This window comes from Podarcis melisellensis (genome assembly GCF_964234715.1).
Source record: "Podarcis melisellensis genome assembly, chromosome: 6".
Taxonomy (NCBI): Eukaryota; Metazoa; Chordata; class Lepidosauria; order Squamata; family Lacertidae; genus Podarcis; species Podarcis melisellensis.
In genome coordinates this window covers 65,136,006-65,148,775 of record NC_138538.1, presented here as the reverse complement: position 1 = coordinate 65,148,775, position 12,770 = coordinate 65,136,006, and the positions used below count along the sequence as shown (strand labels likewise).

Genomic DNA, 12,770 nt, shown 5'->3' with positions numbered 1-12,770 from the left:
TTGTGTTGTAAAACCTGTGTTTCAGAAGAGGTGTGTGAATGCAAGATTGAATATGCTAATTTTCATCCCTCAGAGCTGGCCCAGTAGTATCCTTTTAGAGATATTACTGAGCATCTTTGACATTCACTGAACTGAACCTTGATCAGGCCATTGTAGGGTGTCTTAAAGACCAGTTTTGGTAGAAGGCCAAAATTCGCTTATACCACACTGATTATTTTTTTTTATTGATAAGAAATACACCAGAAAACAAAAAGAAGCAACTCCTGGCAGTGTTCGATTTATAACACAGAATACAAAACAATGCAGCTACATAAGAACATACATAAGAACAGGAATCATTCCCAAAATATAAGTGAGACTCTTACCTTAAGCATGTATGCAAACTCAGTCAGTGAGAGTTGAGAGCTTGCTTTTGCTGGGTAATCTCATTTATATACAGTCTAATTTGAGACAAACCAACTCTCATCTCATCAACACAAAGAATTCTCTCTTTTCTGATCCTTCATATTTGTCAGAGTTGAAATCCCTGTTCACAACAACATCTTGTGGAGAACTGTAGATGAATAGCCAGTGCTCTTGAAGAGAGGCATGGAAACTTGTTTCTGGTTGTGTATCCAAAAAGAGTCCAGTAGCATACTCCTGTGTTTCATTGTTAAGGTGCAATCACTTGAAATGAAGGCCATTTCATTTTGAAAATGTATCTATCCATATTCTGCAAATAAATAAAAAATGTTGATACTATACAATATTGTACTATACTACAGTATACTGAAATGTTTAAACGTTTCTTTGATTGTCCTTGAATCTTCCGGCCACGCCTGGCACCCTCTCCTTCCACACCAGTGTGGTGTGCCACATCCTTTGAGAACCGCTGCTCTAGCCATAGCAACAATTTGTGTCTTGAATGAGTGGGGGTACAGATGGGCTTGGCTGGTTCTACCCTCTGTCAGTGTACAGTAGTTCCAGTGCCTTGAGATTCATGTTACATCATCATCTTTAAGTGGTGGTCTCTGGGACCATAAAGAGCCCAGTTTTCTTCACCCCACCTCTGGAAGTACTACTATTTCATGTGCAAGAGTTTTATGCTGTGGTATGAAGGCAGACTAATGGAGAAGAAAATGAAGACTGCACAAAGGCCAGCTCTCATCACTTCTCCAATACTTACATACTTAAACTAGTACAGTGCTATTGGTGATATGCTTTTCCCAGTGATGTCCCCAGTGCAAGGAGTAGCGCAAAGAGTTTTTGCACAGATAAGCTTAATAAGCAATATTTATTCTGATGTTACTGGTTTTTTTGAACCCTTAGATTTTGTCCTTTCATGCATTTGTAATGGAAGGAAATCGTTCCCCACTAGTGCACGGTATATACCATTTTGGTAAAGCATTGCAGTATTTCTAGGGAATGCGCTTCGGGCTGATTTGGATCTGTTTAATGCTGAAACTTTCTAACCAGTTTAGAGTTAAGTACTCTTATCTTTTCATTCTCAAATGAATCTAACTAACTGTGACTTTCTTGTGCAGTAGGGGAAAAATAAGTTGACACTAGTATTTGGGATTTTATGAAGGAGCAAGTTCATTTACATTCTGAAAGGAAGGGAGGGGGGAATTGAAGTGATAGAATCGATAGTACCAATAGAATCTCATTGGAAGGATTTCACAGCTAGATTATATTGTATTCCAGGTTTTAAATTTGGTCTCCCCTGCCTGCGGAATAATAAGTGCCATGAAAATGTTCCACTATTGCAGTTCACATTTTGGCACCTGCAGTTACATAACTAAGATCCTTGAGGAAGGCACAATCAAGGCTCTGATCTTCAGCATCCCACATTAGTGAATCAATGAGCAATGTACTTTTCAGTGAGGAAGATAGTGCAGGCTAGTCCTCTGCACTGAGTTCATCTCAAGTGAGTGTGGCTAGGATACCCTTACTGAATAGTTTGAGCAATCCTTTATGCCAGGATACTTAATCTGGCAAATTGTTGGTTTAATGGGCATCATGCCCTATATACCCCCAACACAGGACTTGAAAAGTACTGTGACACGGGGAGCAGAATAGCACCACCAGCCACACCACCAATATCAGTGACAGCACTGCTTTCCCCTAGTGTTCATAGGTTGCAGTGGTGTTAACAACCTCATGTCAGTCACTCAGCCAGGAAATGAGTCAATGCACTCACTCTTGCCCCAACCCATGTACAGTGGTACTTCGGGTTACATATGCTTCAGGTTACATACACTTCAGGTTACAGACTCCGCTAACCCAGAAATATTACCTTGGGTTAAGAACTTTGCTTCAGGATGAGAACAGAAATTGTGCTCCGGTGGCGCGGCAGCAGCGGGAGACCCCATTAGCTAAAGTGGTGCTTCAGGGTAAGAACAGTTTCAGGTTAAGTACGGACCCCTGGAAAGAATTAAGTACTTAACCTGAGGTACCACTGTAAATGGCGTTTCCTTGAACTCTGGCACTCGTCACAGTGTCCCATTGCGCCAGAAGCAGTTTAGTCATGCTGGCCACATGACCTGGAAAGATGCTTGCAGACAAACACTGGCTCCCTCGACCTGAAGCATGATGAGTGCCGCACCCGACTGTCTCCTTTGACTGGTCTTAACCGTCCAGGAGTCCTTTACTTTTTTACCTTTACAACACAATCTAGCCGGCATGACAGTGGCATGAGATTTCCCCCCTGTGCGTGTGTGTTTTTTAAAATTAAATTTGTATACTGCCCTTCATCCAAGGATCACAGAATGGTTCACAATATAAATATAAAAAATGAGATCACAAAATACACACTAAAACAAAAACAAAACAAACCAGTAACACCCCTCCCACAAACACATTTAAAAGGGCATAGAACATTAATAAGCCAAAGGCCTGGTTATAGAGAAATGCTTTCACTTGGCGTCTAAATATATGTAATGAAGGCACTAGGCGAGCCTCCTTAGGGAGAGCATTCCACAAATGGGGAGCCACCACAAAAAAGGCCTGTTCTTGTGTTGCCACCATCCGCATATTTCGTGGAGGAGACACATGAAGAAGGGCCTCAGATGACGGTCGCAGGGTCCATGTCAGTTCTAAGTGTCTGTAGCGCAGGCAGCAGTAACCAAAACACTTGGATTCCAGGAAAGTTGTACACACTGTGGCTTAACTCCCCCTATACAACGCGCGTGCACATATATACACACTGCTATTTGAGCACACAACATGGAAGGAAGAAAGTTACTTTCTGTGTTTTGGAGACAGGTTGTTGTGCAAAGTGCCCCTTTCCCTTAGCTTCTGTCACCAGAGTTCTCCTTTGTGTCCTTCCTAGATGTACATGACCTCCAGCCAGGCAGAGATAGTAGCTCTAGGCAGTGCACCCTATCAGTGGAGGAATTTTCTGTGCGTGTTGGAATGTTGTGAATTGAATGCAGAGTTACTCCAGCATCATCAGTAGGTAGGTGGGCAGGGCTGGTGCAGGAGAGTAGGAGAGTATTGTACACTATTGTATTCATTGTGTGTACACATATGTTCTCTCTCCATTGATTCCTTTGTGATTTTTAAAAAATTGGCTTTGTCTGAAGCAGCTGAACAGAGTCTGAAGCAGCGTAGGATTTGGTGTAAGTGTGATCCTTTCTATCATTCCTACACCCCACCTATGTTTCCACTTTGTTTAGGGAAGCTTTTAATGTTTTAATGTTTAAAAGACTATTGTATTTTAATATTCTGTTGGAAGCGGCCCAGAGTGGCTGGGGAAACCCAGCCAGATGGGCGGGGTATAAATAATAAATTATTATAATATTATTATTTGTTTTTGACCTTATACTGACAGAGGTGCACTAGGGAGTGGTATGCTGGCATAGCAATGCATCAATATATACTCACAGCAGCGCTAATAATACCCATCATATTTGTTGTTGTTTTTCAAGTATAGTCTTTCACTCTTAAACTTTAAAAATAAACAAATAAGCAAGCCTGAAACCAAGATGGCAACATCTTATAAGCCGTCCCAATTCCAACAGCAAATTCTGATTTATTAAAGTACTATTCGGTTTTATTACTGATTATACTGGTTTTCTTGTGTGGCCTTTGAGAATCCAGATTACTTCTATAATATTGCAGAGCCTTTTGTTTGATTTTATTTTTAAAAACGCTCTGAGAAGTGGAAAGTGCAGGTGACTTTATTATTTACTGATGGAAAATAGTGTTCTGTGGCTTTCTGTCCTATCTTGGGAGCTTGAGCTGGTTAAGGATAAATGGATTGGCAGAAATTAACAATTTCTGGAGAAATTGTAGTTCTCCAGATAGGAAATTACTAGTGGATTACAAAATGGGAAATGTATGCTCTGTCTGTCAGATTACTCAGGAAATACTTCCAAAGGTCCATTTTTATTGAGATTACCGAACCACAGATTAGAGAGTTCAGGGGTGGAAAAAAGAAAAAAGGAAAAGTGAACTCACTTTTAGTAATGCTTATGAAAATCCTGACAGAGTATTTTTGTGAGTTAGGTTTCTGAGAAATAGCTGTCTTTGCATGCATTTTAAGAAACTAGGACAAAACTGGTGTTCAAAAAATCCTTTCAAATGACCTTAAATGGAAAATCTCTAATGAAGTCTCTGCCCCTTGTGCGTTCCATTGTGAGCCATGTCACTTGATCAGAACTGGTTCTTTCAAGGTGCGTGGTTAGGATTCTGTTTTAATGATTTTTTTTTAAAAAAACCAAACTCATTGCTTTTACCTTCACTGAAAGGGAAAGGGATGCTATAGGTGAAGCTTTACCAATTATTCCAATGTTCCAGGATGAGGTTTGCCTCTGTAATGCCTTCCTTAAAGTTCTTAAAGAAACAGAAGTCTTGTTGCCTTCAGAGCATGGTCATCTTAATTCTGCATGTAAACATGAAAATGCCCCAATCGATAGGTGGCTGGCTATTTATTTGTTTCTTTTGTGAAGTTACATACCCCCTCATGTCCCCCTCCAACAAAAGAGGAGGTAAATGGGGTAAAAACAGCAATAATACTAAGAAAAGCTAAAAAAAAAAAAAAACCAAAGCCATAAAAAATGGAAAAGTAGCAATTTTTTGAAGAGCCAATAATAAATGAGAGGAAAAATACTATGCAGCAGCAAAACTTGAAATTTTGCCAGAGAATGTTTTTCTAAGGTATACTGTATGTGGAATGTTAGAAATGTGGGGAGGGCAACTAAACCGCCCAGGGCAGTGAATTTACCACCTGGGTGCTACACCAGAGAAGGCCCTGTCCTGTATCCTTACCAACTGAGCATCAGAATATAAAGGAACACACAGGAGGACCTCCTTAGTTGTTATTGGAAATTCATTACAACCTTAAAAGGTAAAGGGTAAAAGGACCCCTGACCATTAGGTCCAGTCGTGACTGACTCTGAGGTTGTGGCACTCATCTTGCTTTATTGGCCGAGGGAGCCAGCGTACAGCTTCCGGGTCATGTGGCCAGCATGATTAAGCCGCTTCTGGCAAACCAGAGCAGCACACGGAAACGCCATTTACCTTCCCGCTGGAGCGGTACCTATTTATCTACTTGCACTTTGACGTGCTTTTGAACTGCTAGGTAGGCAGGAGCTGGGACCGAGCAACGGGAGCTTAGCCCGCGGGGATTCGAATTGCCAACCTTCTGATTGGCAAGTCCTAGGCTCTGTGGTTAACCCACAGCGCCACCTGTGTCCCTTCATTACAACCTTAATTTATTTTTAAAAACTGGATTTCTCTTCCACTTTCTACGTTTTTGCCTACAAGAAGATATAGCAGTATTTGCTACCTATTTGGATTGAAGTAATTTTAAAGATCAGGTGTGATGAGGCCTTAAGTGTTGTGAAGAAGGGTCATTGCAGATCATCCTTCAAGCAGAGTTTGGTATGCTTAGCTGTATTTATGGATTGTGGAAAAACCTACATATTATTGTAACAACCATATCTCTTGCCTTTCTTCGTCTTTGAATATGCACTAATTGTTTGCCCATTAAAGACATGACTTTCAGGCTCCACTGTAACGATTTGCAAAAGATTCACATTAGCATTCTGCTAGATAGTCATTCAAGGTCACCTAAGGTAAGCTACCAGCTGTCCATTTTGTCACTGCATAGTGCAGGAAAGTAGCTCAAATTATTCTCCCTCATAGGTGCAGCAGAATTCTAATATGGAAATCTGAACTAACTTGGAGTAAATTACATTTTCTACAGTGTGATTCTTTTTAACAACTGATTTATCATAGTTGACCTTTTCTTATTGGATAATACTGAGGTTTTCAAACACACATTTTATGATCAAATGTTTCTGTTTGTTTCATCATGAATAATGCAGATGAGCAGATCATAGGAGATTTTAAACACATCTTAGAAGTAGAATACACTGGTAAGCATCTCATTCTCTCATTGGCTGTGGTAAGCTGTTGTGCTGAACCTTGGGCTTCTCTGCACTACCTTCCACCGCAAGGAAGAGTTCTAACACTTTTAACTAAAAGTTTTCACTTTTAGTTAACCACAGTTCATTGTGTCATCTAAACCCGAAACTATGGTTTAACTAACTAGGGTTAGTTGAAACCAGACAGCTTAAGCAACCATGGGTTGAAGTTAGTTTTTAATCAATGTCAACTACAGTTTGGATAACATGGCAAACAGCAGTTAACCAAATGCAGCAGTGAAAGCTTCCATGAGAAAAGGGAAGGAGGGAAATACTTGACTCAGAGACTCCATACAGCTTGTTCTCATTGTACCTAGCTATTACAATGATACCTCGGGATGTGAACGGGATCCGTTCCAGAGCCCCGTTCGCTTCCCGAACAGAATGTAAGATGCAACAGCACGTCTGCGCTTGCACGGGTTGCGTTTTGCCACTTCCGTGCATGCACTTGACGTCATTTTGACTGTCTGCGCGAGCGGCGAAACCTGGAAGTAACACGCTCCGTTACTTCCGGGTCGCGGCAGAGCGCAACCTGAAAGTGCTCAACCTGAATCGTATTTATCCCAAGGTATGACAGTATGTGCTTTTCAAGGGCAAAAGCTATGTGGTTTTTTTCATTTCAACACACATTCTTTTACTTCAAATTTGTTTATATTAAGCAGTCACCACTATTTTGTATAGTTACCCTAAACCAAAGCCCAGTTCCTCATTTCCTGTCATCTGGTTATTGTAAATATACTTTTCAATGCTCAGGTTTTGAATCTATTCATTTAAAGTGGGTACAGTGCTTCTTAAGTCTTTGCTTTCTGGGAAACCTTGATGGTGTTTTCTCATTTAGTGCTGGCATTTTGTTTTTATTAATAATGGCCAAAATAAAAGCAACAACCACCCGGTGGTTTATTTATGGTTGAGACAGTGGGATACATAGATTTAATAATTAAAAGTCATTTCAATTCCTCTTTCTTTTGTACTCTAAAAACCCTGATTCTTGTCATAAAACTGCACCATTTCCCCACACTTGTAGCATTGCATCACTTAAACAGTCTTGCCTGTGTTTTACTATTGAGAGATTTGTTCCATTAGCGCAAACCAAATAGGATATATAAATAACCATTGTAATAAGATAGACTCAGTCCATTTCAGAATGACATGTTCATCAGCCTGTGTGATCCATTGGAAATATGTGTTCTACTTTGTTTTCATTACGCTGGACTGGTGCGTATGTTAACACTCCTGATTGCTTAACCATGGTTGAACAATTGTGAGTGGATCATACTCTGTGTGACCCTCTTTCCTTTCTTCTGGAATATGACTTCCACCCCATGACTGATTAGGTGATTCATTCATCAGCACTTACGTTAACTGACATTAAGGCTAACCTTGGGCAGCTTTCCAGTTTGTTTCAAATCTTGAAAGGAACCTTGATTAGCCTAAGCTAATGTTGGAGTCAATTCGAGGCCCTCTAGATGCTGTGGGCTCACTCTTGCTTTCTGGACCATTTTTCTGGGAATTTCGGCCTTTTGTGTGTGAGTCTGTGGTCAGGGAGTGGGATGGCACAGAGGGTGAGTAAGTTATGAGATTCTGCAGTGCTCCAACCTCTGCCTACATCTGACTCTGGCTCCGAAGTAAATCAGCGACTCAAGCTTGCTGCCTTGAGCACACTATATGTAGCAAAGTAAACTGCACAACGGAAGAGGCTAGAGGCTGTGGATACATACTAAAACTATGGATTTATTTTTCATAAATGAAAACAAAGAAACATGTTGTCTCTCCTTGCCGTCTTCTCAGAGAGAGACTCAAAAGCAAAAGCAATGCACTGAGTGGAAGTTCCGCTCACGAGACCCAGCAGTTTGTGCTGGAATGTAAACAGACATGTGACACACTACATTCCCATGTCTGCAACAAAAGGTGGAATGGAACTACCCAACAGTGTCCACCAAAGTTTCTATAGTCCCAGAATGCATGGATGTCTCCATCTACCACCTGTGGATATCTACAATTTTCATGCTTAGGAAGTTTGATAAGGGAGAAACCTAATGTTCATCAGACCCAGCCTTTGATGTTTACGTTGGCAAGACAGTCCTGTCTCTGTTTCCCAGTCTCTGTCATTAATCAAGGGTCTGTGAAATTGTTTTTAAATTGAATGTAACTTGGATGGAGAACATTTGACTTGAATGTCAGCTAGATAAGGAAACACATTTATATGTGTGCCTTTTTTTGATTCATTTCTGTTATCATCAAATCAAGGGGCACTCAATATTATAAATGCTTCTTGTCCCGGTAGCAATTTAAAGAGCTCAAATCATTTGTCTGTGTGTTCTATTGATAATCACCAAGACTGGCCAACAGAAAGCACCACAGTTATTTTGAAAAATTTGACCATTTCATACTAAATTGCTCCAAAATTAATCAGAGGCCCATCTGCATGATATATTTAAAAGTGTCAAACCTCTACAAACATTCATGGCATCCCTCAATTAATTTTGGAAACTGTAGTTTGTTAGGGGCACTGTGCCTTTTTAGGAGAGTTCTGTCCTCACAGAGCTACAATTCCCAGTTACCTCGAAGAAGGTTTGATTGTTAAACCACTCCGAGAATTGTAACTCTGTGAGGGGAACAGGAGTCTTCTAACAACTCTCAGCACCCTTAGCAAACTACAGCTCCCAAGGTTCTTTGTGAGAAGGCACAACTGTTTTAAGTGGTATGACACTGCTTTTTCTACACTCGATTCTTGCACTCAAAAATAAACTTTGGTATGAAAATAAATACAGTTATAGAACCAGAGGTGTCAAAGGTATTTGCTGTCATAGCATTAATCGATTTAAATCAAGAAGGTTAATTAACTGAAGAGCATTTAATCAGTTAACAGTTCACATTTCAACAAAGTGTTTAGGGTATGGGACAATGCCTATTTCCCAGTCATAACCCTCTGGTGAAGCAGGGTTTATCTTGTTCTGAAGTCCCTGCCTAAAACCTGCCCCTCAGCTCTTGGCGAGACCAGTCAAAGGCTTTATCTATAAGCTGTTTTTCTCCGTGTTGATTTACAGTAGTGAGTGATAATGTATTTAAATGTAAAGGAACAAATTGCTTACATTAAGACATTTCCCTCAGACTGGCATCTGTAGCGTATGGGGGCATATTTGAAAAAAAGCAGCAGTAGCTTATATTAGTCTAAAAATAAATTGCGTCCCTTGCCAAAATAATTGTGGAGGCAAGTGGGAATGTAGCAGGCCTCAGGCAAGATCTTGTAATATTAGTACACTGTGGAGAGCTGCTGCTGCTAAGACTTCATTAAGTCTATATTTTGCAAAAGTTGTAAATAAACTAAATATACAAAATGTTATATGGAAAGTTTAGTGATATATTGTGGGGTGTCGCGCCTAAATAATTTAAACCAGCTGTACTTGCCCAAATGAATAGTTCTGCGTTCTGAGGCATAATTCAGTCACTGGGAGTCCTCAGATTTCATAAACTCTCTGTGGGTCTCTTGATTATTAGTGAGCATTTGCTATGCTAAAATGCACCTCCAGAGGGTTTTCATACAGCAGTATGAGCAATTTTGGTTGTGGAGTCTCTTTCAAGATTAACGGACTCTTCATTCATGCGGCATTTAGGCAACAGATGCTCAATTGACTGAAAAGGCTCATCAACTAGAAAGTACATCTGAACTTGTTCTTTCAAAAAAATATCAGTGGAGATCAGAGTTGCATGGGCTTGTGATAAGGAGACGTGTCAGGCAGGTGCCTTCTTTTTAAGCCTTTAAATAATTGGTGCAAACTTTTCCATGCCACCAAATCTATGCAGGCAATTAAGAAAACATCTTTCTGTAACAGACAATAGTTGATCTCTGATTTTAAATTCTTACCTTATTTTGATTATATCTGTATATGGTTGGTGTAAATCACTGGTTTTTAATGAACAGCTGTATACAGGTTTTTTTATATAAATAAATGATAGACGTTTTAATATTGTTTTAGGGACACTATGTTAGAATACATTCTGTTTATCTCTAAAGCAACTAAATGTGTTAATAGCCTGAAAGTAAATTGACCGATTAGGTTTCAGGAATGCAGAGCAAGGACATTAATGTAACTAGTTACTTCTAATGAATATATAGCCATTTTATTTTTTTAAAAACCTAATTAAAAGCTTCATTTTGATTTTTATAGCACCCTATAAAAATGCCTGTCTTGAAACTGATATGGGTGTGTGTGTGTGTGTGCGCACACTCACACAGAATTTTTAGTAAATATTTTATTGCCGTCAGAAAAAAAGGAATGGCAATACATAGAGAGGGGTATATTGGCTATACCCCAAATGCTGCCAGTTGTTCAAAGTAAATTGAAAAAAGGTAAAACCATATTTTCCCCATTAGTTTTTTGTTTATAGTAATTTTACATGTTCCGGGCAGCTGCAGCCAAGTGCAATTTTCAGAATTTCTTCTAGTTTGTAGAGCAACTGTTTTGAAGATCATGGGAATGTTATTTGAAAGTCCAGTTAGTATTTTCTCCCTAAGCACAGTGTTTAAAGATGTGAGTTTGAATAGAGGAACATATGTATCCATTGTTGCTGGATAATTGATACTACATCTGCCGGTGATCTTCCTGGGACTAGGTATACATAAGTCTTATTGCACACACTAAAAAGCAAAGTTTTATCTTGAATGTGGTGCCCTTCTGTCTGAATGATACACAGATACACCCAGTTGCAGGCAAGATTATTGAAGTGTGCAGTGGGTAATATTGATTTCCTAGTTTCCTAGATGAACAGCATGGGGGCCATTTTGAAAATGAACCGCTAAACCCATGAAATGGTTGTCCTGATCTTTCAAGAATCCCCCCCCCCCCATGATAAGAAGGCCATAGAAAGTTGGTCATAGGCATGTTTTGAATTCGGCATACTGAGGACTCAGTCATTTTAAGTGTACATTCAACATATTTAAGAGGGTTGGGCATATAAAGTTTTTTGGTGTGTATCTTCTATATATACCTCAGGAGAGCTTAATTTGTGCAGCTGACTTGCTGGCTGGTTGTGGTTCTCATATACTGAGACACCACTAGACATTTTTATAATTATTTTCAAATATCTTCATTATGTTGATAAAATGGCTTTGATTTTATGAATAATCCAGAATGTTTGTGCATTCATTCCTCTTCTCCCACCCACAGCTGTGGAAATTCCCTATACTCTGGTTGTGAGCACTTGATTTACATAATCACTCTACTGTTGTTTCTTAATAACTATGCAAAATGCAGATCTTGTTGTCCTGGTAGGCTAATAATAGTTGGTAGCCAATCAGAGTGCAAGAATGTGTACTATCATGGCAGTTATTACATTGAAATCACACAGTGGTTAGTAACATTACTCTGATTACTGCAATTCCAAAGTCCTGATTGGTGCTTGCATTTAAAATCTATAACCGTCCTAAAGAGAGACTGGTCTGGTGTTTCGTTTCTGAGTGGTAGGCAAATCCCAAATTATATACGAGGAAAAAATAAAACCCCAAAGGCACTGAAATAAGATTAGTTAATGACTGGACAAAGAAATTGTCCGAAGTATGCTGTTCCTGGTTTTCATTTTCTTTGCCTGGGTCTTTCTTCACTCCAACAAACGTGTCTCTCTCAAAGCCTTGGCACTTATATTTTACATAGAAACCTATTTTCTTGCCCTCCAAAGGATTGCAAATTTCAAAATGTTTCCACAATTTAGGGTTCTTGCCCACAGTCCTGGCACAGGAAGAAAAAAGACTGAAATGTGGCTGGGACAACCCAGTCAGATGGGTGGCAGCATTATTACTTTTAATTTCAGGTACCGTACTTAGACAGTTCAGTAGCTAAAATATAGTCAAACAATATGTGGTATTAATCACATGTTTAAACAAGCTTTTATTTTGGAGAAAAGGTAGAGTTATGAGATGCCTATCTGGAAAATGCTTCCGATCAGATTTGGGTCTGCACCAGTTTACTGCTGGAAATTGATTCCTCCTGGCTGGGTTTACCAGCCAAATATTATTTCCTTATGTCCTCTGCCTTCTTCAACGGGTGTGCATCCTAAAACACCTCTGTTCTTATCTAGAACATTTTCTAACAGCCTTCCAACAATCAGTTTGGGGGATACACAATCAATTTCTATAAATTATCTCATTCACAAGTTTGTTGAATGTTAGAGTGCAGAATGCAGCTCCTTGCATTTCAATTGCCAGGGGGTGGGATGGGAATCAAATGAAATATGGAAACATATGCCTGTGCCATTTCTCTCAGTAGCTCTCCCCAAGTCTCTGGGCTATTCAGGAGACCCTGACCTTTGCAAATTTTTATGTGGAACAGAAAGACTTAAAGCTAGTATTATAGCTATGAAGAA

At 39.6% G+C, this 12,770-nt stretch overlaps 1 protein-coding gene across 1 annotated transcript in view; it reads left to right on the top strand.

The window, feature by feature from the left end:
- PIGK (phosphatidylinositol glycan anchor biosynthesis class K) overlaps window positions 1–12,770 on the top strand; it is a 101,681-nt gene that overhangs the window by 63,291 nt on the left and 25,620 nt on the right. The gene's annotated exons all lie outside the window — the stretch shown is intronic.